Source organism: Eretmochelys imbricata, chromosome 3 (genome assembly GCF_965152235.1).
Source record: "Eretmochelys imbricata isolate rEreImb1 chromosome 3, rEreImb1.hap1, whole genome shotgun sequence".
NCBI lineage: Eukaryota > Metazoa > Chordata > Testudines > Cheloniidae > Eretmochelys > Eretmochelys imbricata.
This window is the reverse complement of record NC_135574.1, coordinates 9086084-9109708: the sequence shown is the minus strand read 5'-3', so window position 1 is coordinate 9109708 and position 23625 is coordinate 9086084. Positions and strand designations below refer to the sequence as shown.

The 23625-nt window shown below is 42.3% G+C and overlaps 1 protein-coding gene across 1 annotated transcript in view; it reads right to left on the bottom strand.

Annotated features, from left to right (window-relative positions):
* Window positions 1–23625, bottom strand: part of MSRA (methionine sulfoxide reductase A) — a 442222-nt gene that overhangs the window by 210050 nt on the left and 208547 nt on the right. The gene's annotated exons all lie outside the window — the stretch shown is intronic.

Sequence of the window (23625 nt, the reverse complement as noted above, 5' to 3'; positions counted from 1 at the left end):
GCAATCTTTAAAGGTGGAAGAGTAATAATTAACTAAATTATAGATCATAGAGGAGAAAAAAACTCTCAGGCTTAGTTAATTTATGCATGCAAATATCTGATGTGCATGCAAAAATCAGGTATTCGTTCACCCACATGGCCAGTTATCAAAAGAGACCAGATTGTCGGATGATTTAAAATGGGCAAAATTCCACTGAGTTCAATGGAGCCTCATCAATGTATACCACCTGAAGAGGTTATTGAGTGAGGACCTGATTTGCACATGCACATCAATTTTTGTACTCATAATTTCAGTTAGTGCAAACTGATGCATGCAATTCTACATGCCTTATTTTAAAAATATGGCCCTAAACTAATGTTATTTTCCATGGAAAGTTGTTCCCATACGTTTATTAAATCCCTCCTAGGCCATTCTGAATTATGTTCATTATTTCCATGACCTATTGGGCCAGATTCTCTGCTAGTATAATCTGCATAGTTCAATTGACTTCAATGGAGCTGCGCCAATTTGCCCCACATGCAGATCTGGCCACTTGTGCCTGTCATTGGAATGGGGTGCCTTAACTGATTGCTAATGACTGGGAACCAACATGACTAATAGTCAGGATTCTTTGAACATTTTATCTAGTTAAGAAGAATGAATTACTTATTGTTTGTGAAGCGCTCCAAAAATGAAAAGTGTCATGTAAATGCTATTATTATCTAACTAATCTATGATTACAGATGGCAATGTATTTCTTGTGTGAACTTTTGAATAGTTTTTTTTAATCTCTTCTCCTACTAAAGCGCTGGAAATAAAGGGTTGTGTAACATACAATAAATTCCAATTACAGTCGGAAAACAGTGAACAGTTGTAGGTTTTGCAATGATAATACTTTTGAAATTTCAGGTTAAAAATATTACCTAAAGTTTCCATTAAAGCACAGCTAAAAGAACAAAACAGGGCCTTCCATAAAATACAAATTGTTCACAAAGGCATATCCTTCCTTTGAAACTTCAGAAATCAACTTCAAACTCAAGTAACTCATTCTGATCAACTCTTATCTTTGTTTTCAGTTGTAATGCACTAAATATACAGGCGCAATGTCACTGCCATTTTAGAATACCTGTTGTCAATTACAACCAGCCTGTTGTCCAGCGTTAATGCTACCATTATATAGTCAGCTGAGCCTGGAACTGGGAGTCTACTGGTGTGGGTTTTACACTCAGCTCTGCCTGTGATTTGCTGGCTTTTGGCAGGTGACAGGTAAATTTTCAGCACACACAAAGCGTGTGTGGACACACTTGTGCCAGGACCTTGCAGGTGCAAAAATCTACACACATGTGTGCAAATTCTAACACCTGAGCACACGCTTTAATAGTCCAAAATCTGCATACGCGAGTGTCAGAAGCAGCAACCACAAAATCCACAGGGACCACTCAAACACAGAGTGCATGCAAGTGCTAGACTATTTAAGAAGCGTACACAAGCGTTAGCAAAGTTCAGACGCAAATACGCGTGTATACAATTTTGTGTATGCAAAAGGGAAACTGGCCTTTAAAAAAATCCAGGACTTCAGCATCCAGAATTGTCAATCTTCTAGGTGGCGTCTACTGACTTTCTTGAAGCAGTGGGCGTTTACCGGGGTTGTCTATGTAGTGTCCCTCTCTGGATCTCTTGATTTGACCCTGTGGCCTGCACCGCCATCCCCAGCTTTTTCATTCTTGTTCCCCATAATCAGCTGATTTCTGAGCTCAGTGGCGTCCTCCCACATTTAAGGAGGTGGGCCTTTTGTTGTTCTAGTGCAGGGATTCTCACAGCAAAATGTTTGGTGGCCACAGACTGTGGCTACCAACTCTTGCTGGTGGCCACTCTGACAAATTTTCCTAAAATACTTAATTAACATTAGGAAAAACAATTGTAATTTATTGATGTGGGGTTTTTTTCTTTTGCAGACTCAATAATAACAATAATGTACAATTGTATTTTGGTGCCCCTGGACCTCGCTGCCTACCGCAGCCCCCCACCCATCGCCTCTGGCCCCTGCTGCCCCCTCCATCCATCTCCTCTAGTCTCCGCTGCCTACCCTGGCCTGTCACTGCCCTCCTGGGCTCCCCATCACCCCCTGAGCCCCACTGCTTCCCCTACATTGCCCCAAGCTCCATTCCGCAGCCTCACACCCCAGGCTTATGCCACTCCTTGCCTCTTGACCACAGCACTCAGTAAGGCTGGCCTTCTTGAAGCCCTGCTGCCATGGGCTGAAGCCCAGAGCGGAAGCCCCACGGCTGGAGCAGGTGTGGGGAGGCTGAAGTCCGGAGCCGCACCACCTCAGGGGACTGAAGACCAGAGCCTGCTGTCAGAGCCCCAAGGCTGAAGTGGGGGGTGCTGAAGCCAGTCCCCAGAGTCCCATGGTTGAAGCCAAGGCGGGGGAGCGGGGGTAGGTTGAAGCCTGCCGCCAGAGCGTCTGGCTGAAAATGGGGGATCACTCCCTCCCCATCTCTACCCAGGAGACTATTGAGGCTGCAGGAAAAACTCCTGGTGGCCACATGCGGCCACAGTGGCCACATTTGAGAAATGCTGCAGTGAACTCTGCGCACTATCCCATTTATCAAATAGGCCAGCACCTTCACAAGCAGTAAATCCTCACACCCATGAAATCAAATAGCAAAGCCGTGTTAAATTATGTTATAGCCTATCAATACATTCAATAGCTGATATCTCTCTGCTAAAGTGTTGGCATGTTCAGGGGCGGGGGGGAAGAACTGTCATAAAGTGACATTCTACTAATAGAAGAGACATCAGCACATGCCTGAATTGCAACATATCAAACAATGGGGATTGTGGAAATAAACAGATCTCTGCAGGGCAGTGACTTTCTCTTACTAGGTAAACTCTGAGCAGTTACTAGCGCAATGTACTCCTGATCTTAGGGCTTGTCTACGTGGCGCGCTGAAGCACTGTAGATTTATACTCCTGTTTGCCATGCACTAAATCATTGTTTATACATGTCCTGAGTGAAGGAATGTTGATGCTATTATATTAAAATTAATTGCTATTTATAATTAATTAGTCAACTATAGATGTTTTTAATCATTTGATATCATTTTGAGGAACAGCAATACGGAAAATTGTGCAGGGAGAGAGGGAGGGAAGCACCTATAATGTAAATTTGATTGTAGAACCACTAATCTGATTTCAGCCCATCCACACAGTAACTTATTGATCCCCACACTTGATCAGTTGGGCTGCAGCATTAGAGATGGGCAGATAGCGAAGATGCATCTGGAGTAAAAATACTGGAGAAAATATTCTACTACCCTAGAAAAGCATAGTTTGAACATTGCTGGATTTGCAGCAGAGCACGTAAGCATTAAAGATATTTGTCACTTTGTAATCACCAATTTGTAAAACATAAACAATTGTTTTAGCGATACGCTTGAATTTCGAAAGACACTTTGAAACTATACGCTTTTGAACTTCACAATCAATCTGATTGAAACTTGAACCTTTTAAGGCTAGTCTACCCCTAGAAATAACATTAATCACACAGTCTGGGAATGAATGCTAATGCTTAAATTCCTTTTTCGGATTCTGTTGCCATTTTCTCAAGCTGTACGCTCAAGGTTTACATCATTTGAACAACCTCTTAATTAACTCATAACCTTGTATTCAACTGAAGAGCATGTGTTTCTATGAGCAACAGGAGTCATTGGCAAGACTGTACAAAATATTAGGGAACTCTAGTTATTTAAGAAAAACACCTTAAAGCAAGCAGTTACTCCATTAAAATGGATGAGAATCTACTAGTGTAAAAACAGAACAATGATACCTTAATTCCTCTTACCTATAATAGCTATTGAAATATTACATGTAGATTAACCAAAGATATAAACTGAACCATAGGTGTTTTATGCTGCCGCACCCCCTCGCTTGAAGTGGTTTCCATCATATATAGGGTTAACAGTTTGTTTCAATGGCTCTCAGCACCCCCACTTTACAAATTGTTCCAGCCCTCTGAACTGAAAACTACAGCTTTGCAAAGAATTGATTTCTCAGTTCTCAAGTCAAACTAAAAATTGGGGAGGAAAAAAGTTTTGTATGGACCCAAAACAAAAATTCTGTTTTCACAGAAAGCAAAGAACTGTGAAAAAACTAATTTGGGGCATTTTAACTGCTTTTTTATTAAAAGCAAAGGACATTCGGCAATGCCATTTACAAAGCCACTGGAGGAGGATCTTCCCCCACTTTATAGGCCTGTGGTTAGAGTACTCGCCTGGGATGTGGGAGATGTCGGTTCAAGAACCCAATTTGGAGCAGAGAGTTGAAGTCGCATCTCCCTCTTTACGGGTAAGTGCCCTAACTACTGGGCTATTGGGTATTCTGGTATGGCGGCTCTCTCAGGGCTTTACCGGGATCAATTTAGTGGGTCTTCAATAGACCTGATGGCAGAGCGCTCTCTGGTTGACCCCGGTACTCCAGCTTTACGATAAGAGTAAGGGAAGTCGATCGGAGAGTGTCTCCTGTCGACTCAGCACCATGAAAACACCAGGGTAAGTCGACCTAAGCTATGTGGACTCCAGCTATGTTATTTACGTACCAGGAGTAGCGTAACTTAGGTCACTTACCCCTGTAGTGAAGACAAGCCCCTAAGGTCTCTTTTGTTGGAACTGTTCCACTTTGTATAAAGTGCTTAAATAGTCCTTAGAAAAAGGACCTGAATTTGAGTCTCCCACCATAACCCAGATGAGTGCTTTAACCATGGGGCTATAGGATATAAAAGGGAAGGTCTACTCCTGGTCCTCTGCTTTTAGGAATGGTGCCTATGTCCTATGGTGAATCTATCTGGGGAAAAAACCTAGAGGGACGAAATTATTCAGCAAGTTTGTGTTGAATTCACAAATAGTTTTGGTCAACCCAAAACTCCATTTTTCAGTGAATAAACTATTTTTCCAAAACATTTTACCTAGTTCTACCGAACAAATGATAAAGTGTCTGGGAGGCATACACAGAAAGTCACTACTCGTAAAGTTCAGTCTTATTTATCCTCATAAAATGTTTCTCACTTTGTAATATTATTTTTGTTTTGTTAGCAATTCACTGTATACAAATAAAAAGCAATCAGAATTTTAGAATAATAGACTAAAAAAGATCATTAAAAAATTATGAAGTTTTCAAGATGCTCACATTACTGATGAAAGCATCTGCATGAACTTATTGTTGTTACTTTTGTTCTCCCTCCTGCTCTCCCATTCCCATTCCAATATTTGTTTCCATCCTTTGTCACAACAATACTCAGATCATATATAGCACTTTTCATTCACAGAGCTCAATGCATTTTAGAAAAGCAGGTAAGAGTCATTATCCTCAATTTGCAGAAGGAAAACTGAAGCATAAAGCCCAACGTCAAACAGCAGCAGAGCTCAGAGTAGAACCCAGGTCTCCTGACACCCAGTCCTGTGCTTAATCCACTGGATTGCTTTGTTATCTGAGCACATGCTAACTTTGGGCCCACATCTGTGAGGTGATGAGTTCTGAGGGAGCATCACATCTCATGGGATCTGGTCTTTGCATTGTATGTTCTTCAGGGCAGAAATGTTGATTTTACATGTCTGTAAAGTGGCATGCCTATTTAGGGTACTATTTAAACCAGGGGTCGGCAACCTTCAGCATGCGGCCCATCAGGGTAATCTGCTGGTGGGCCGCGAGACATTTTGGCCAGGAACAATGAACCGCAGCCACTGGGAGCTGCGGGGGGCGATGCCTGCGGACAGTCAACGTAAACAAAATGTCTCGCGGCCCACCGGTGGATTACCCTGATGGGCTGTGTGCCGACCTCTGATCTAAACAAATCAAAATCCTCATCTGTTCTTTTAATGCCTATTCAATTTCAGTTGGGACTGATGTTTTCACTATAATATACATATGTGTAAGGTGTTTTCATTTGGGGCTTTTTACTTTCAATGCAGTTTTTCCTTTGTGTGATTTCCTCCCATGCCCTTTTCCTTTTGTTTTATCCTCCTCCAGTGAGAGCACGGTACAGTCACTTCCACCCATGCTGCCAGAATTACACACAAATGCACACACACACTATTCCCCATCCCTCCCGACAGTCCAGTAAACACCAAAGCAGAAGATTCCCTCTCTCATCCTCTGGGGGATGAATGCATTATTTCTGTGACATGCCAAATCTCTGCTGGCCTGCAGCATGAAATCCCTACACTATCCTCAAAGGCACTTTTCCATGGGGCAGATGAAGAAGTTTTATCAATGGTGCTAGGACATCAATGCTTCATTACGGAAGATGGAATTACGAAGGACACACATCCTGCTCATCTTGCTGTTGGCAGAGTTTAAAGGTCTAAATGTATTCAATATAGGAAGAAGGCTTTCATTTTAAAATACACATTTGGGAAGACAGGATGCACCGGTATGCTGAGGGGGGTGGCAGGCAGAGAATACTGGAATTCTCTTCCCCCTCTCCAAAACCTGCATAAGCAGCAGGGCAGGATCTATCCAAAGTTCAAGAGAGCACTAGGCAGGGGTCCAGCTCCTATAAGAACTGCCATACTCCATCAAACCAATGGTCTATCTAAACCAGAATCTTGTCTCCACCAGTCACCTATACCAGAGCTTCAGAGGACATGTACAAAACAGGGCAATTTTGAAGAAATCCACCCTTCTTCCCCTCCCAGTTTCTGTCAGTCAAAGGTTGAGGGGTGCCCCGAGCATGGGGTTGCATCCCTGACCATCTTGACTAATAGCCATTGCTAGACTTATCCTCCCATTGATGGATATATCCTATGCCAGCCCGTGCAGAGAAACCCTTAGACGGAACGATTCTGCTTGCCAGCTGAAATGCTGCAGTACGCAGCCAACACTAGATGGGGGCACAGGCTGCTCCTATACAGTGTAGCTGTAAAGGGCAGCCAACAATACGTCCCCAAGGTCCACCTCATGGAATCCTGCCCAGGCTAACAGGACTCCTGGAGCAGAGGATGCATCTGCCCATATCTCTGTTCCCCCTAGCAATGTTGGCCAGAGCTGAATTTGGCCCGGCATTTGAATATAATTTATTTAGTTGCTTTTACAAAATTACCCACATTTTCAAATGCCTCAGAGAACCCTAGAAATCATGCATCTGCCTTAATGTTAATTTTCTTTTTTCAGTTGGAGGGGTAAAATGAACCATGCATATATTATTTTGTATATAAATGTAATAATGCCAGATGCCTACACTGCCACCAAAATACCAACTGTACAAGATTGTTCACTTTGCCTTTAAAGACATTGTTCAGTAGTGCAGCTGGTGCAGAATGGCTATCATGGTCCACCCAACTAGTGATGTTGCTCAGTGTTGAGCTGAAGAGATCCTTATATATGTAGTATCCTTGATTACTGGGATCTTCTTGAGTGTATGTAATTCCAGAGCTCCTGGAGTCCTGAGACCTAAATTCTAGTTTCTGTAGCCATGCTTCACTGAGAACTTGGTACACGCATCTAGGAGCAGCAGTGGAATTTAGTCTCATTATTAAAGTTTCCACTTTGTTAAACACATCCACACTTCACACAATACAGCATTTACTAGGGGCCTGAGCCTTCACCAACTGAAGTCAATGGAACCAGGATCAGATCCTAAAATTCCCAAAGTCCTGTCGCAGTATGCACCAAGACCAATGTAAAAATCTGGGATCAGTCATCTAGGAGATGTCTTTTTGGTTGTTCCAAAATCGTGGTTAGGAATCTGAAAGGAATCTCCACAGGATACTGCGATCTGTAAAGCACATTGGGGAACCTTCTAAACGAAAATGCTGCATACAGAGTTAATGTTATCCACCAGGATTTCAGACAAAATTGTATTACTGATGCGCTAAGGTGGTTAACACAACGCAACCACAGAGACTACAAAATGTTCAGGACCACTGGAAAACAAACAGCTAGTAAATGGTTGGGAGAAACTTAAAAGAATAAATATGGAGCACCAGCTCAATTGCAGTAAATAAAACTCCTGATGACAGATGGCATTAAGCAGATGATCATGCTAGCTAAGTGTTAGCTATAATGCTACAATAGGGCTTGATAAATATGTTGAACAGCTTGCCTGGGGCAAGTAAAACAAAGCCCTCGGCAAGAAATTTAAAATGCAGTTTGCCTAACAGAGCAACTAAAGAGGAATTTCTGGCTCATCATTTTGCCAAAATGTGTTCTGTTCACAGAGAGGTTTGTTGGCTATGTTTCTTTTTCCATAGGAGTAGCAAGAGCTTCATATTCATTTAAATTAACAAATACCCATGAAATTTAGCAGTTTACCAGTACAGCAGATGTGGAAATTTGAAGCATATATTATATGTGCAGAGTGGATTATGATGACTGGAAGATCATGAGGGGAATGTGATGATAGAGAACGTGAATATAGCTGCTGAGAAAACTGCCTTCGTTTTCACTAAGATAAATGTGCACAGTGTGCCATAAGGAGACATATGATTGTAGGAAGAGAGAACAAGAAATTACTGCAATGGAGAGTTTTCCACCAAAATAGAATAAAAAGGGATGTATTTATCTTATGATTCATAAAATGTGTTTATCCAACAAACTCTAAATTCATGTTACAAAGTTATGACCAGTATGCGACTCATTAATATTGTGACAAATCTGTGGCCCTGTAGGAACTTCACAGTTGTCACCATGGTGCACACCATAGTCATACTTAATCGCACATCGACTAGAACTCAGAACCTTCTGTTCCGAAGGCAATTCTGATCTTATCCAGTAGAGGGAAGTGACATGCACATACACACACGCCTGTGAGTTCTTTAAAATATAAATGATCTTCCTTTTCAAGAGTACTTCCTTCTCTCTACCTCAATACTGCCGCCCCACCTCTCAGGCAAAAGGCTAAATGAATAGATAAGCCTTACAGGCCAAGGTCAACAAACTCGAACTCTGATGGACCAACTGAGCGAGAAAATTCCAGAGCTGAGGATATACGACTGAGAACATGTTGTCTCTAGTTCTCAAACATTTAAAGCAAGAAACTGTTTGCAAAAGCATCTGTGCTGTTCTCAACTGTTGTAAAGGTACATGATGAAAGAGTGTACCTAGAATCCAAGCCATCAAAATGAACACCATGAATGGCACCCAGATGTGAACAGGAAGCAAATGCAACTTATAGAAAACAGGAGTAATTCAGAGTAACTAAAACAGAAACCATTTTAAGACTAGAGGGTCTGAATCATTAAGTTAGCAGAAGAAGGGAGAGCTGTGGAGAACCAGGGGTCACACAAGAACCAGAGGTCACCCAATTAAATTAATAGGTAGCAGGTTTAAAACAAGAATAAAGAAGTACTTCTTCACACCATGCACAGTCAACCTGTGGAACTCATTGCCAGGGGATATTGTGAAGGCCAAAAGTATAACTGGGCTCAGAAAAGAACCAGATAAGTTCACGTAGGACAGATCCATCACATCAATGGCTATTAGCTAAGATGGTCAGGGACAAAACCCTATGCTCTGGGTTTCCTTAAACCTCTGACTGCCAGAAACAGAGACTGGATGACAGAAGATGGATCACTCGATAATTGCCCTGTTCTGTTCATTCCCTCTAAACCATTTGGCATTGGCCACTGTCACAAGACAGGTTTCAGAGTAGCAGCCGTGTTAGTCTGCATCCGTAAAAAGACAAGGAGTACTTGTGGCACCTTAGAGACTAACAAATTTATTAGAGCATAAGCTTTCGTGAACTACAGCTCACTTCACCAGATGCATACAGTGGAAAATATAGTGGGGAGATTTTATATACACAGAGAACATGAAACAATGGCTGTTGCCATACACACTGTAATGAGAGTGATCAGGTAAGGTGAGCTATTACCAGCAGGAGAGTGGAGGGGGAACCTTTTGTAGTGATAATCAAGGTGGGCCATTTCCAGCAGTTCACAAGAACAGTAGGAGGGAAAATAAACAAGGGGAAATAGTTTTACTTTGTGTAATCACACATCCACTCCCGGTCTTTATTCAAACCTAAGTTAATTGTATCCAGTTTGCAAATTAATTCCAATTCAGCAGGCTCTTGCTGGAGTCTGTTAAAGAAGTTTTTTTGTTGAAGAATTGCAACTTTTAGGTCTGTAATCGAGTGACCAAAGAGATTGAAGTCTTCTCCGACTGGTTTTTGAATGCTATAATTCTTGACGTCTGATTTGTGTCCATTTATTTTTTTACGTAGAGACTGTCCAGTTTGGCCAATGTACGTGACAGAGGGGCATTGCTGGCACACGATGGCATATATCACATTGGTAGATGTGCAGGTGAACGGCCTCTGATAGTGTGGCTGATGTGATTAGGCCCTATGATGGTGTCCCCTCAATAGATATGTGGGCACAGTTGGCAACTGGCTTTGTTGCAAGGATAGGTTCCTGGGTTAGTGTTTTTGTTGTGTGGTGTGTGGTTGCTGGTGAGTATTTGCTTCAGGTTGGGGGGCTGTCTGTAAGCAAGGACTGGCCTGTCTCCCAAGATCTGTGAGACTGATGGGTCATCCTTCAGGATAGGTTGTAAATCCTTGATGATCCGTTGGAGAGGTTATAGTTGGGGGCTGAAGGAGATGGCTAGTGGAGTTCTGTTATTTTCCAATGCATCATCGCCCCCGCGCTCTCCTGCTGGTAATAGCTCACCTTTCCTGATCACTCTTGTTACAGCCCGCATGGTAACACCCATTGTTTCATGTTCTCTGTGTATATAAAATCTTCCCACTATATTTTCCACTGTTTGCATCTGATGAAGTGAGCTGTAGCTCATGAAAGCTTATGCTCTAATAAATTTGTTAGTCTCTAAGGTGCCACAAATACTCCTGTTCTTGTCACAAGACAGGATACTGAGCTAGGTGGACCATTGATCTGACCCAGTAGGGCCATTCTTATGTTCTTATGAAGGTGCCTGGATTCCTCCACCATTGCATATGCAATTATAGAGCAAGGGTGTGATCCTTAGAGAGAAGAGGAGGGTTGAAAGTACAGGGACTGTCATGAATTATCAGGTCCACACAAACATACATGGATCATAAGCTCTAGCTCCTGGTTCCCAAATGGGCACTGATAAGGGAATATGCCACAGGAGGAAGGCTGCAAAGCAGCAGTTTGGAGTTGGAGAATCAAACTTCCTTCCTCCCATAAAAACATCTAGAAGAGAAGATAATAATTTGCATTTGTCTAGCACCATTCATCTAAAAATCTCAAAGTATTTTGCAAATATTAATTAAGTCTCACAACTGTGAGTATTATTATAAATTATTATAACTATTCGACAGCTGCCAGAACCAACATACCCTCAGTTATGGAGGGAATCACTGTCAGAGCTGAGAGCAGAGCCCAAGAATCTGACTCAGAAGTGCCTGCTCTAACCATCAGACTACATCATCTCCTCTTCAGACTGCAAATACCAGGTGGGTAGATACACTGGACCTTTTTGATAGAATGATACAGATTTAAAGTGCTTGCCCTCCTCTAGTTTGGCTCATTTTTATTGCGCAAGAGGTGGGTAAGTAGCAGCATCCTTCCAAAGCTAGCACCAGTAAGAAACCTGTATACAGAGTAACACTAAAAGGGAAACAAAATAAAGAGTTCAGCTTCTGGAAAGAGAGAGAAAATGTTAAAATATTAGGATTACCTTTAAAATGTCCCACCAAATAGTGCCCATTGATGATCTCGATATCTACTAGGCTGAGGATTAATCCAGCCAAGGATCGGCCTTGGTGAAGGAGAGATCAGCAATTTTTAATAGCAAACAGGAGATTGTCCTAAAAAGTGGTTTCATGTCTTATTTCAATAGAGTCTCCTCTTCTTATAAAAACTCCATTTTATTCCTTGAACTAGCATCACATAATGAGCCTGATTCTGGTCTCTCTGACATCAGTGTATAAATTACATTTAGAAAGTATTAAATTGTTAAAAATGGGATCAGAATCAGGTCTCTGGAATTCAGATAAGAAGAGATTCTCTCTCCAATTATTATTATTATTTATATTACCATAACACCTAGGAGCCCTAGTCATTGGCCAGGACTCCATTGTGGTAAGTACTGTACAAACACAGAACAAAAAGATGGTCCCTGCCCCAAAGAGCTTACCAGTGTATTCAAGGGGCAATTTACATGGGTGTCTTATAAACTACAATACGGGTTTACACAAATTGTTAGAGCTGAGTTAAACAAGTGATTATTAAGAACTATCCTGTGGACAGAATATGTGTTTTAACTCTACTCAGAAAGCAAACTCACTTTCTGGATGGAGGAACTTTCTATTTTATTTTAAAAAGGCTTAAAGTATGTTTCAGACATGAAAGATGATGAAGCTAAGAAGCCATAAAAGGCTAGACTTTTGTCATGCCTGTCACTTGGGGGAGATTTTGTCATTATTCTGGACTTTTAAAAAAAAAACATGATTTTTAGTGGTTGAGGAGCCGAGTGAGGGGTTGAGATGATGGGAAACAGTTGCACAAAAATTTCACTGAAATTTCACGAGTGCTTGCAAAATTAACCACTGAGTCACATGGACAGTTAAGCAGAATCAGTTCAGCAGCAACACTGCAGCCAAAAAATGATCTGACCCATGACTCAAGAGAGGAGGAGAGGCACTGTCCAAGGGGCAATAATCAGTATTTCAATGCAAAATGCTTTGGATGAACTATCAGTCCTCAGTGTCCTGTGTTTTAAGGATAGCACTGAAAGGTACCGAAAACAGTTACCTCCAGTTTTCCTTGGCCAGAAGGATGATGACTGGGATACTGCATGGGCCATGAAGGGGAATTCTGGGGGGAAAGGGAATGGTCAGGGGTTAAAGGTCACAATCTGACATCTTTAATTTTTGGCTCTTTTCTATTTCTTATAAAACAGCTGGTTGGAACAATGCAGAACAAATTTATTCTTCAAACTTATTTGATAAATACAAATAGATGCTGTGAATGAATAAAAATGATAGCTGCTCCCTTGAATATCTTTGAAGTTTCCAAAAATTGACCCAAGGCACAACCAGAGTCACTGTAGCAGAATTTCCAAGGAAAGAATCTGTACGGGGCAAGTTATGCCACCTAGCGCACAAATAACTGCAACCAAGACTCTCTTCTGCCCTACAACTCTACCACCCTGTAAGTAGGGGCTAAACTCTTAATTTGAGGGCTCTCACAGGGATGCAGAGAACCCCCAACAATACATGAGAAAAAGGGGATGAGGAAGAGAGATGAGGTTCTACAATCAAACTGATGATTTTCTTCATTGCAAAGGATCACTTTTTTTTAGTTCAGTCATTGATTTGAGGCTTTCAAATCATTTCATGATCTTCCTTTGATCCCAGAAGTCCAACACTTCGCACCAGAGATTCATTTTTAGATCACGCTCAGTCATTTGGCATGCTTTAAGGGTCCACATCTCGAGTGGAACTGGATGTACATATTGAATATGAGATGTCATCTGGGCTGTGTAATCTTTTTGATGCCATTGAAGTTGCTTGTTTCATTTAACTAATCTCTTCAATAAAAGTGATGCCTTAGCCTTGTCTCTTGAAGATCTCCATAATTTATCAGTGACCTTAGGGCTTTTGAAACACGCAGATGCAAAATAAAACATGTTCTACAACTACCAAGGCAGAGCACCACAAACATTACTTATCGTGGACAAAACAAGAAGTATTTCTAGGGCTATGCTGCAGAAAATAATATGTTACCGCAAAGAGTAGAAATCCTATCTTTTCTTTCTAATTCTCTCTGAATTAAATGAAATCTAAATTAAGTGTCACAAATACATGCATAGGAAGCAGCCTCACAGTATTTATTTTATTAATATCTTTAGATATAAATCACAATAAAAATGTCCATACAAAAAGCTCTAGGCACCCTAACAATTAATTAAACTTACAATCATAAATGATAACTACCCACCAGCAAAAAATAACCATACACAAATAATGAATTGACTCAGTGAACCCATAAATCAAAGCAGCAAACAGCTACTTTAGCTTCTCCCCTTCCCAGCCTCCACAGGCACACCCCTTCAACCCTTCTCCAATAAATCCCTGTCCAATAAATGGCTTTTACAGTGTGCCCGAAGATCAAGTTCAGACTAATTTGGACCAAGGGGGTCTGTAGTTGAAATACAGGACTTCCAAGAGTGAATTACTCATCTGTTAGTAGCCAATAGCCTTTTGGCAGCTTCTCAGTGGAAAAGGGAAAACCTCTCGTGAAAAGAGAGGAATAACTCAAACAAAGAAAAGAAAAACACAGGAGAAAATTGTTATAAAAAAATTAATGCAGCAAAACAAAGAGAATAGCACATATTTGAATACCCCATTTCTCCTATACTCACAGTGCATTCACCCACATAAAAAGTGGCATTTGACCATTTAAAAATAATAATAACCACACCAGATTTACTATAGTCTGTTAAAGAGTAAAGGCAGAATTGTTTTTCAGATTAAGAAAATCCCTAGAAACAATAGGGACTGGATGATGCAAGGAGGCTCACCTTCTATCTTGGTAATAGCCTTACCTACAGATAAACTTGACTATGTCACTGCACAAAATCTCTTTCAAACCAAATGAGATAAACTTATTTTTGTAATTGTTAATACAGCATTTTTGGTTCTTGGTACTTGTGGAACTTGTGTGGTAATGATTTATAAATTTGCTTATATTTTCTAAATAAACAGTTATTAAAATAGAGAAATATGGCAGTCCCTTGGTACCTATGTATAGTAGCCCCACACAATGGAATGCCCATTGGCACTATTTACATTCTATGGAAGTATGCTCCATAAAAGACCCCCATCACCTGGTGCAGCGGATAGTGTTGTGTGCTGGATGTCGGAACCAGTGGATCTGTAATTATTGATCCTATTGCCCTTTCAATAGCCTACCCACAACCCTGTGCTCTGCATTCCCACCCCGTGTCTGGCACAGTGACAGAAGACAGGGGGAATCAATGTCTCCTAAGGGTAAATAGGAGTCATCTCTTTCTCGTCTCTGCACCTTTATCTTATCCCCCTGTAAGCTAAGCATCTCGATCTCTTCAATCTCTCCTGGTACAGAAATCTTTACTTGCCTCTGATCATCTTCGTTGCCCATCTGTGGACCACTCTGTTTCTGATATCTTTTTTCAGAAGGGGAGAACAGAACAGAACACAGCACTCAGTCTAAAAATTATTTCACACAAATTCTCAGAGATGTCAGGAACTTACGACGTTTTTGTTTGGGGACCAAAATCTAGCTGAGGCCAGCACTGTCTAAACTGCTGGTGGCATTATTCTGATACTAATTATTTTCAGATAACAACGAGTAGCTGTTAACCTCATGGCAGTTGGTGGGTTGTATCTGTGCCTGTGCTGAGCCAGAGTGACTGCTGAAATGGAAGGGAAATTAGCATGGCCTGGTCAGGGTGCCCTGGGTGGCTGCTTTTAACTAGATGCCTCTAGTTCATTGCTTATCATGAAAGGGGCGAAGTGCAATTCTTTCACTTTAATTTTCACAAAAAACCTCTTGCAATCGGTAGTTAATGAGGGTTATGACTCGCCCTCTAGATGCTATATCCTACATTTTCAATGCCTCACAAAGTTTTTAGCCTTGTGACTTCCAATAACCTTAATTAGTTAATGCTATTAAGAGTCACATTGCGAACTAGGATCGAGGGGTAGCCGTGAAGTGGGTATTCACCCGCGGAAGCTTATGCTCCAATACGTCTGTTAGTCTATAAGGTGCCACAGGACGCATTGCTAACTAGATTATTATAACCAGACATGGGCCTAAACCAAGAGTCCATGTACTTAGTCGCTTGATCTTATTGTTTAAATAACTAGCGGACTAAATAGAAAAGGAGAGCATGGCTCTAACTGATAAATAGGTTTCCAGCACCATTCCTGGCTTACAGTACTTATAAATATTTGTAACTTATTAGTCACTGATAATTAAACATGCCCTTCACGAAAGTATCTGCCATATAAGAATGTTGCAGTTGCTTTTAAAATGTAATTTTAAGTATCATGTGAATAACATTATATAATATTTATATAGTGCCTTCCATCCCAAAGTGCTTCACAAACTCTGTCAATACAGCATGATACCCTGAAAAGAGAGGCTATTTAACTGCAACTATAGTCCCTTAAGAGATGCCTCTCAGCGCTGGATTAGAGTATAGGCATTGTGGCCCAGAGCCACAGAGGCCTTGGTGCCTAAACCCCAGATTTAGGCTCCTAAATCTCAGTTTTAGGCTCCACTGTGATCCACAAAACCCTCTGTACCTGCCACTTAACGCTTTAGGCCCTTAAATGCTCTCTGGACCCAAATTTCTGCTTTAAAAGTTCCTTAGGCACCTTAAGTTTCTGCCTCTGTATTTGTACACAGCTGCCAAGAGTGAGGCAGCAATCTCCTGCCTAAACCCCAGTGCAATCCACAAATACCTATCTTGCCTGCAGGTCCCAATCCGGAAGGCTGCCTCGGAGCACTCTTACTGGATCCAATCCCTTTCAAAATCTGACCAGTCACTGGAGCAGGGAAACTGGGTCCCCCACCACTCAGATGGGTGCCCTATCTGCCATGCTACAGAGTAATTCTCACTCTCTCCGTGGCCCAGTTACAGCTTCAAAAGGTAAGACTGAGAGAGGCCCACATTAGAATGTCCCGTAGCCCGGGGGCTAGAGCACCCTCCTAAGAGAAGGGAGACCTTGGTTCAATTCCTTCTCCCCCTCCTCTTCCAGCCCCCCATCAGGCAGGGAGTGGAATTAAACCCGGTCTCCCACATCCCGTGTGAGTGCTCTAATCACTGAGCTTATAAGGTTGGCAGCTCTTCCTCCTCCAGCCATTGTTTCAGAGAGTTAGGCAGGCACCTAAGCCATTCTTGCAATGAACAGCTTAGGCACCTTAAACTGCCTGATTCCAGGAGTGGGGCTCCCGGCTGTGGATCCCAAGTGGAGATCGACACTTCCCTGCAGCCCAAACTTCAGCACCAAACTCCCTGAGAGGGGCAGGGCTTAGGTTGTACCCCTTTCATTGGCATCTCCATTGGCTAGCTTAGGCAGCTCCCAACCTGCTGAGCTGGCTTTTGTGGATACCATTCTTAGGCACCTATCTCTCCCCATTCATTGTATCGAGAACCTAGGCACCTAATCCAGGCTTTGTGGATCCCATATCGTTCAAGTGATTTTCTAGGTGACTAAAAGTTAGGCGTTTCCACATTGAGTATGGCAACATCCAAGGCCCTTTGTGGATCTGGATCTATAGGCCTATGCCTCAGGCCCCAGATCATGGAGTCTTATGATAAGATCAGAATCTGTGCTGTCATATAAAAAAAATAACGTTCTAGTCCTATGGGGTATGTCTATACTAGACATTTTAACCTCAAGTTAATTGATTGCTAATTAACTCATTGTCAAGACTGGCCTGGACACTCCCTAAATACTTGCTCCAGACTAAAACTGGGCTTGGAAGCATTCCATTTTTCTCAATAAATGTTGGTAAATGTTCATTTCAACATACACACCCAAACCGACAAAAAATATTTCCATCAATAATAATAGAAATTTACAGATAGGCAAAAAAAAATGCTGCTTGAGAACTTAGTAGATTTTGATTTAAAGATATTTACTTTGTATTTTTTGACATATAATGTTGACAATTTGTGTTTTAACAGTTATAAATCTTTAACTTAGTAAATATCAGCATTTATTCTCATTAAATAATTATTGTCTGAATCCCTTTATTGCTTCCCCCTCTCCATAATTTCCTACATTTGTGAAAATGTAAATAGATACAAATCGGAAAGAATGACAAACACTGATATTATCCATTGAAATTATAAAAAAAAATGAAAATCGAATTCTGCCAAGCCTAACTGTAATGGCTGATCCAAGAGTGGTGCACAAACATTTAGCAATATTGTTAACCTATCCAACTATACTCTCAGCCCAGCAGAAGCAGCTGTCCTATCTCGGGGCCTCTCCTTCTGCCCCTCCACCTCCACGAACATGATACAGTTCTGTGGTGACCTAGAATCCTATTTTCGACGTCTCCGACTCAAGGAATATTTCCAAAATACCTCTGAACAACATACTAATCCACAGAGGCCTCCCTACCAACACTACAGAAAGAAGGATTCTAGGTGGACTCCTCCTGAAGGTCGAAACAGCAGACTGGACTTCTACATAGAGTGCTTCCGCCGACATGCACGGGCTGAAATTGTGGAAAAGCAGCATCACTTGCCCCATAACCTCAGCCATGCGGAACGCAATGCCATCCACAACCTCAGAAACAACTCTGACATCATAATCAAAAAGGCTGACAAAGGAGGTGCTGTTGTCATCATGAATAGGTCGGAATATGAACAAGAGGCTGCTCGGCAGCTCTCCAACACCACTTTCTACAAGCCATTACCCTATGATCTCACTGAGAGTTACCAAAAGCAACTACAGCATTTGCTCAAGAAACTTCCTGAAAAAGCACAAGATCAAATCCGCACAGACACACCCCTGGAACCCCGACCTGGGATATTCTATCTACTACCCAAGATCCATAAACCTGGAAATCCTGGGCACCCCATCATCTCAGGCATTGGCACCCTGACAGCAGGATTGTCTGGCTATGTAGACTCCCTCCTCAGGCCCTACGCTACCAGCACTCCCAGCTACCTTCGAGACACCACTGACTTCCTGAGGAAACTTCAATCCATCGGTGATCTTCCTGATAACACCATCCTGGCCACTATGGATGTAGAAGCCCTCTACACTAACATTCCACACAAAGATGGACTACAAGGTGTCAAGAACACTATCCCCGATAATGTCACGGCTAACCTGGTGGCTGAACTTTGTGACTTTGTCCTTACCCATAACTATTTTACATTTGGGGACAATGTATACCTTCAGATCAGCGGCACTGCTATGGGTACCCGCATGGCCCCACAGTATGCCAACATTTTTATGGCTGATTTAGAACAACGCTTCCTCAGCTCTCGTCCCCTAAAGCCCCTACTCTACTTGCGCTATATTGATGACATCTTCATCATCTGGACCCATGGAAAAGAAGCCCTTGAGGAATTCCACCATGATTTCAACAACTTCCATCCCACCATCAACCTCAGCCTGGTCCAGTCCACACAAGAGATCCACTTCCTGGACACTACAGTGCTAATAAACAATGGTCACATAAACACCACCCTATACCGGAAACCTACTGACCGCTATTCCTACCTACATGCCTCCAGCTTTCACCCTGACCACACCACACGATCCATCGTCTACAGCCAAGCTCTGCGATACAACCGCATTTGCTCCAACCCCTCAGACAGAGACAAACACCTACAAGATCTCTGTCAAGCTTTCTTACAACTACAATACCCACCTGCGGAAGTGAAGAAACAGATTGATAGAGCCAGAAGAGTTCCCAGAAGTTACCTACTACAGGACAGGCCTAACAAAGAAAATAACAGAACACCACTAGTCATCACCTTCAGCCCCGAACTAAAACCCCTCCAACGCATTATTAAGGATCTACAACCTATCCTAAAGGATGACCCAACACTCTCACAAATCTTGGGAGACAGGCCAGTCCTTGCCTACAGACAGCCCCGCAACCTGAAGCAAATACTCACCAGCAACCACATACCACACAACAGAACCACTAACCCAGGAACCTATCCTTGCAACAAAGCCCGTTGCCAACTGTGCCCACATATCTATTCAGGGGACACCATCACAGGGCCTAATAACATCAGCCACACTATCAGAGGCTCGTTCACCTGCACATCCACCAATGTGATATATACCATCATGTGCCAGCAATGCCCCTCTGCCATGTACATTGGTCAAACTGGACAGTCTCTACGTAAAAGAATAAATGGACACAAATCAGATGTCAAGAATTATAACATTCATAAACCAGTCGGAGAACACTTCAATCTCTCTGGTCACGCAATCACAGACATGAAGGTCGCTATCTTAAAACAAAAAATCTTCAAATCCAGACTCCAGCGAGAAACTGCTGAATTGGAATTCATTTGCAAATTGGATACTATTAATTTAGGCTTAAATAGAGACTGGGAGTGGCTAAGTCATTATGCAAGGTAGCCTATTTCCCCTTGTTTTTTCCTACCCCCCCCCAGACGTTCTGGTTAAACTTGGATTTAAACTTGGAGAGTGGTCAGTTTGGATGAGCTATTGCCAGCAGGAGAGTGAGTTTGTGTGTGTGTGTGTGTCCCCGGAAAAAAAAGGAGGGGGGGGGTGAGAAAGCCTGGATTTGTGCTAGACATGGCCCACCTTGATTACCATGCACATTGTAGGGAGAGTGGTCACTTTGGATGAGCTATTACCAGCAGGAGAGTGAGTTTGTGTGTGTATGGGGGTGGGGGGGGTGAGAAAACCTGGATTTGTGCTGGAAATGGCCCACCTTGATTATCATGCACATTGTAGGGAGAGTGGTCACTTTGGATGAGCTATTACCAGCAGGATAGTGAGTTTGTGTGTGTGTTTTTTGGAGGGGGGTGAGAGAACCTGGATTTGTGCAGGAAATGGCCCAACTTGACTGTCATGCACATTGTGTAGAGAGTTGTCACTTTGGATGGGCTATTGCCAGCAGGAGAGTGAGTTTGTGTGTGGGGGGGTGGAGGGTGAGAAAACCTGGATTTGTGCTGGAAATGGCCCAACTTGATGATCACTTTAGATAAGCTATTACCAGCAGGACAGTGGGGTGGGAGGAGGTATTGTTTCATGTTCTCTGTGTGTATATAAAGTCTGCTGCAGTTTCCACGGTATGCATCCGATGAAGTGAGCTGTAGCTCACGAAAGCTCATGCTCAAATAAATTGGTTAGTCTCTAAGGTGCCACAAGTACTCCTTTCCTTTTGGCCAACACTGTGGGTTTAATCCAGCCTCATTGCCTCTGCACACACACTTGTCTTAGGGATTCGAGGAACCTGTGCTATGAGGCTCCAGAACCTTTTGGAAAGCCATGCTCATTAGGATTTGCACAACCACTAGGTTGGTCAGAGCCTGAGGCTATGTAAGAGTGGTGCTAGCCCTAACCATCTAAATTCCTATCTGACCACATCTACTGTGGAATCAAGGAACCTCGCTGCTGACTCTTTCAGACGGATTTTGGCCCCAAACTGTCTTTTGGTACATAGTTTAACGATTAAGATAATATTAGTGTAGTTAGAGCTGACTCTTTTTCATTTTACCACTGTCCCGATGAACCCCATTAGTGGGAATATGAAGAGGAACTGCAGACACTTATGGCCAAACAGCACACTACACTATGGAGAGGGACAATTTTGATCAGTGACACCAAGGCAAATTCTGTTCTCCTGAAGGGTGCTGACAGATCTTTAATGTCCTCACACAGTGGAATGGGCCTTGATTTTTAAGGTCTTATTCAAAAGGCTTCCACACAGTGAAATGGTTAGATTGTACTCGCTTTGTCTGCCTCAGGATAAAGGGCTGAAATGATCCTGTGGGGATTTGAACTTTGACTCTGAAGAGTCTGCCTTTACCAACCTGATGCTTAGACCTCTAAGGTTATGACTGCACTGCACTACATCTCAAAGCCTGTGTCAATTGACTTGGGTTTGCGCGGTTTGAGCTGTGGGGCTAAAAATAAAGGTATAGACGTACCCGCTGAGGCTGGAGCCCCTTCCCCACTCGCTGGGTTTCAGAGCCCAGGCTGCAGCCTGAGCAAGAATGTCTACACTGCTATTTTTAGCTGCTCAGCCCAAGCCCCACAAGCCTGAGTCAATTAACTCGGGCTCTAAGAATTGACGCTGCAGGCTTTTCTTTGTAGTATAGACATATCCTGACCTAAGTTGTACCATAAGACTGTAAAATACTACCTGTCCTACAGGGTGAATTCCATTGAATATCATGGAGTTCCTGCAAAAAGACGCTCCCCTTCTTGAAGGGCAGTGGGCATTTTAGGCTCCAGGATGACATACAAATATTGTAGCTAATTATAAATACATTTCAATATTTCATCCACGTTACATCTTTTTTTGCTTGCATGGCTGACTGCTACTACATAATTCACAACATAATCCTCAATAATTTTCAGTCAAGGTTCAAGCAGAAATGTGTCACACCAGGATTATATTATTTATTATTATAATGTAGGATTTAAGACAATATATTTTATCTCAAAGCCTGACATGTTGCACGCAGTTTTCTTGGCTGGCAAATAAATAACTGTGGCTGTTTCAAGATTACCTATAGGTTCAATTCAAATCAGAATTTACTGCGTTTGGTTCTTCTTATCTTATTTGAAACATTGATCATTTTCTTTCTTTTAGATTTTCATGTGTTTTTTCTTCCACACTACAGTTAAGGCACTGTCTTGCATTGAGGACAATGCAGAGCCACACTACCCAAACATCACCCCTGCCTCATTCTCCTAAAGGGTGACGTTTGCAAACCCCCCACCTTCTAAAGCCAGGGACATGGCCCTATTGCCTCCCTACCCCTTTGCACAGGCTGCCACCAGCAGTGAACTTAATCATGTAGAATTCTTGTGCTTCTTGACTGTAAGGCTCTTAATGTGCTCTGCACCTGTGAAGGAATAGATGGCAGGGACAGTGGGGGTTCTTGACCCCGTCCCTCCCTTGAACAGTTGTGCAGGGAGCGGGCACAATTTGACCCTGAACCTCTACAGAGCTGCACATATGAGGCTCTCCTTTATGATTATTTATAGGCATTTCCACGGCACTCTTCTTAGTTTAGGGGTAAGCCACAAACATTCAGAGCCTGGTACAGACATTCAGGGACCATCCAGACTAGCCTTTACAAAGGAGTGAACTAACCCAAGTTAACTGGCGATCAATTAACTCAGGGTAAAAACTTTAATGAAAACAAGCCCTCAGCACATATTCACAGGTTATGGTGCCAGTGGCTTGCAGTGCTGCCAGCATTGTACCTCCATTTATACATGCATCGCTTTGTTTTTAAAGGAGAACTGAAGGTTTTCATTTGTAAAGGACCACATACTAGAGGAAGAGTTGCATGCACCATCCAGAAACATTGCACTCTTGCATTTCAGTTCCCCAGGTTTGCTGAATCTATTTTGGGATTCCCTTATCCCCTAATGACTTAATATAAAAATTATCAAAGCTCTCAGAAAACAGTCCCTACAGGCCCCATAACCCATTTCCACACAAAGGCTCCCAAAGTATTTTACAGACATTCCTATACAGGAATCATATCATCCATCTCTAATATGCCAGGCAGAGATTAGCAAATAGTTATCTTTAATGGTACATAAGCATTTAAGACAGAAACTAAAAAAGAAGGGAAGTTAGGTAGGCAGAATGAAATTTAACCAGCACCCCGGAGTTAATGTGCCCCATATCTTGTGTAAAGTCTTATGCCACCTTCCTATGCAACAACTAGTCAGGATTCAGTTTTACATCTCGTCTGAAAAACGTGACCCTATAGGCACCTCCAGCAGCAACACTGGTCCCCAAGCACCAATCTGGGGTAGGCAAATCAGGACGATATTATCTTTCAGTTCATTCAAAAAAAATCACACCATTTATTGTATAATTTATTCAGCCAGCTACGATACCGTCTGTGCTGGAAATGGCCCTGGCATTTCAAACATTGTTTTTGTAGACCTTAATTAAAAGTATAATTATTTACCCAGAA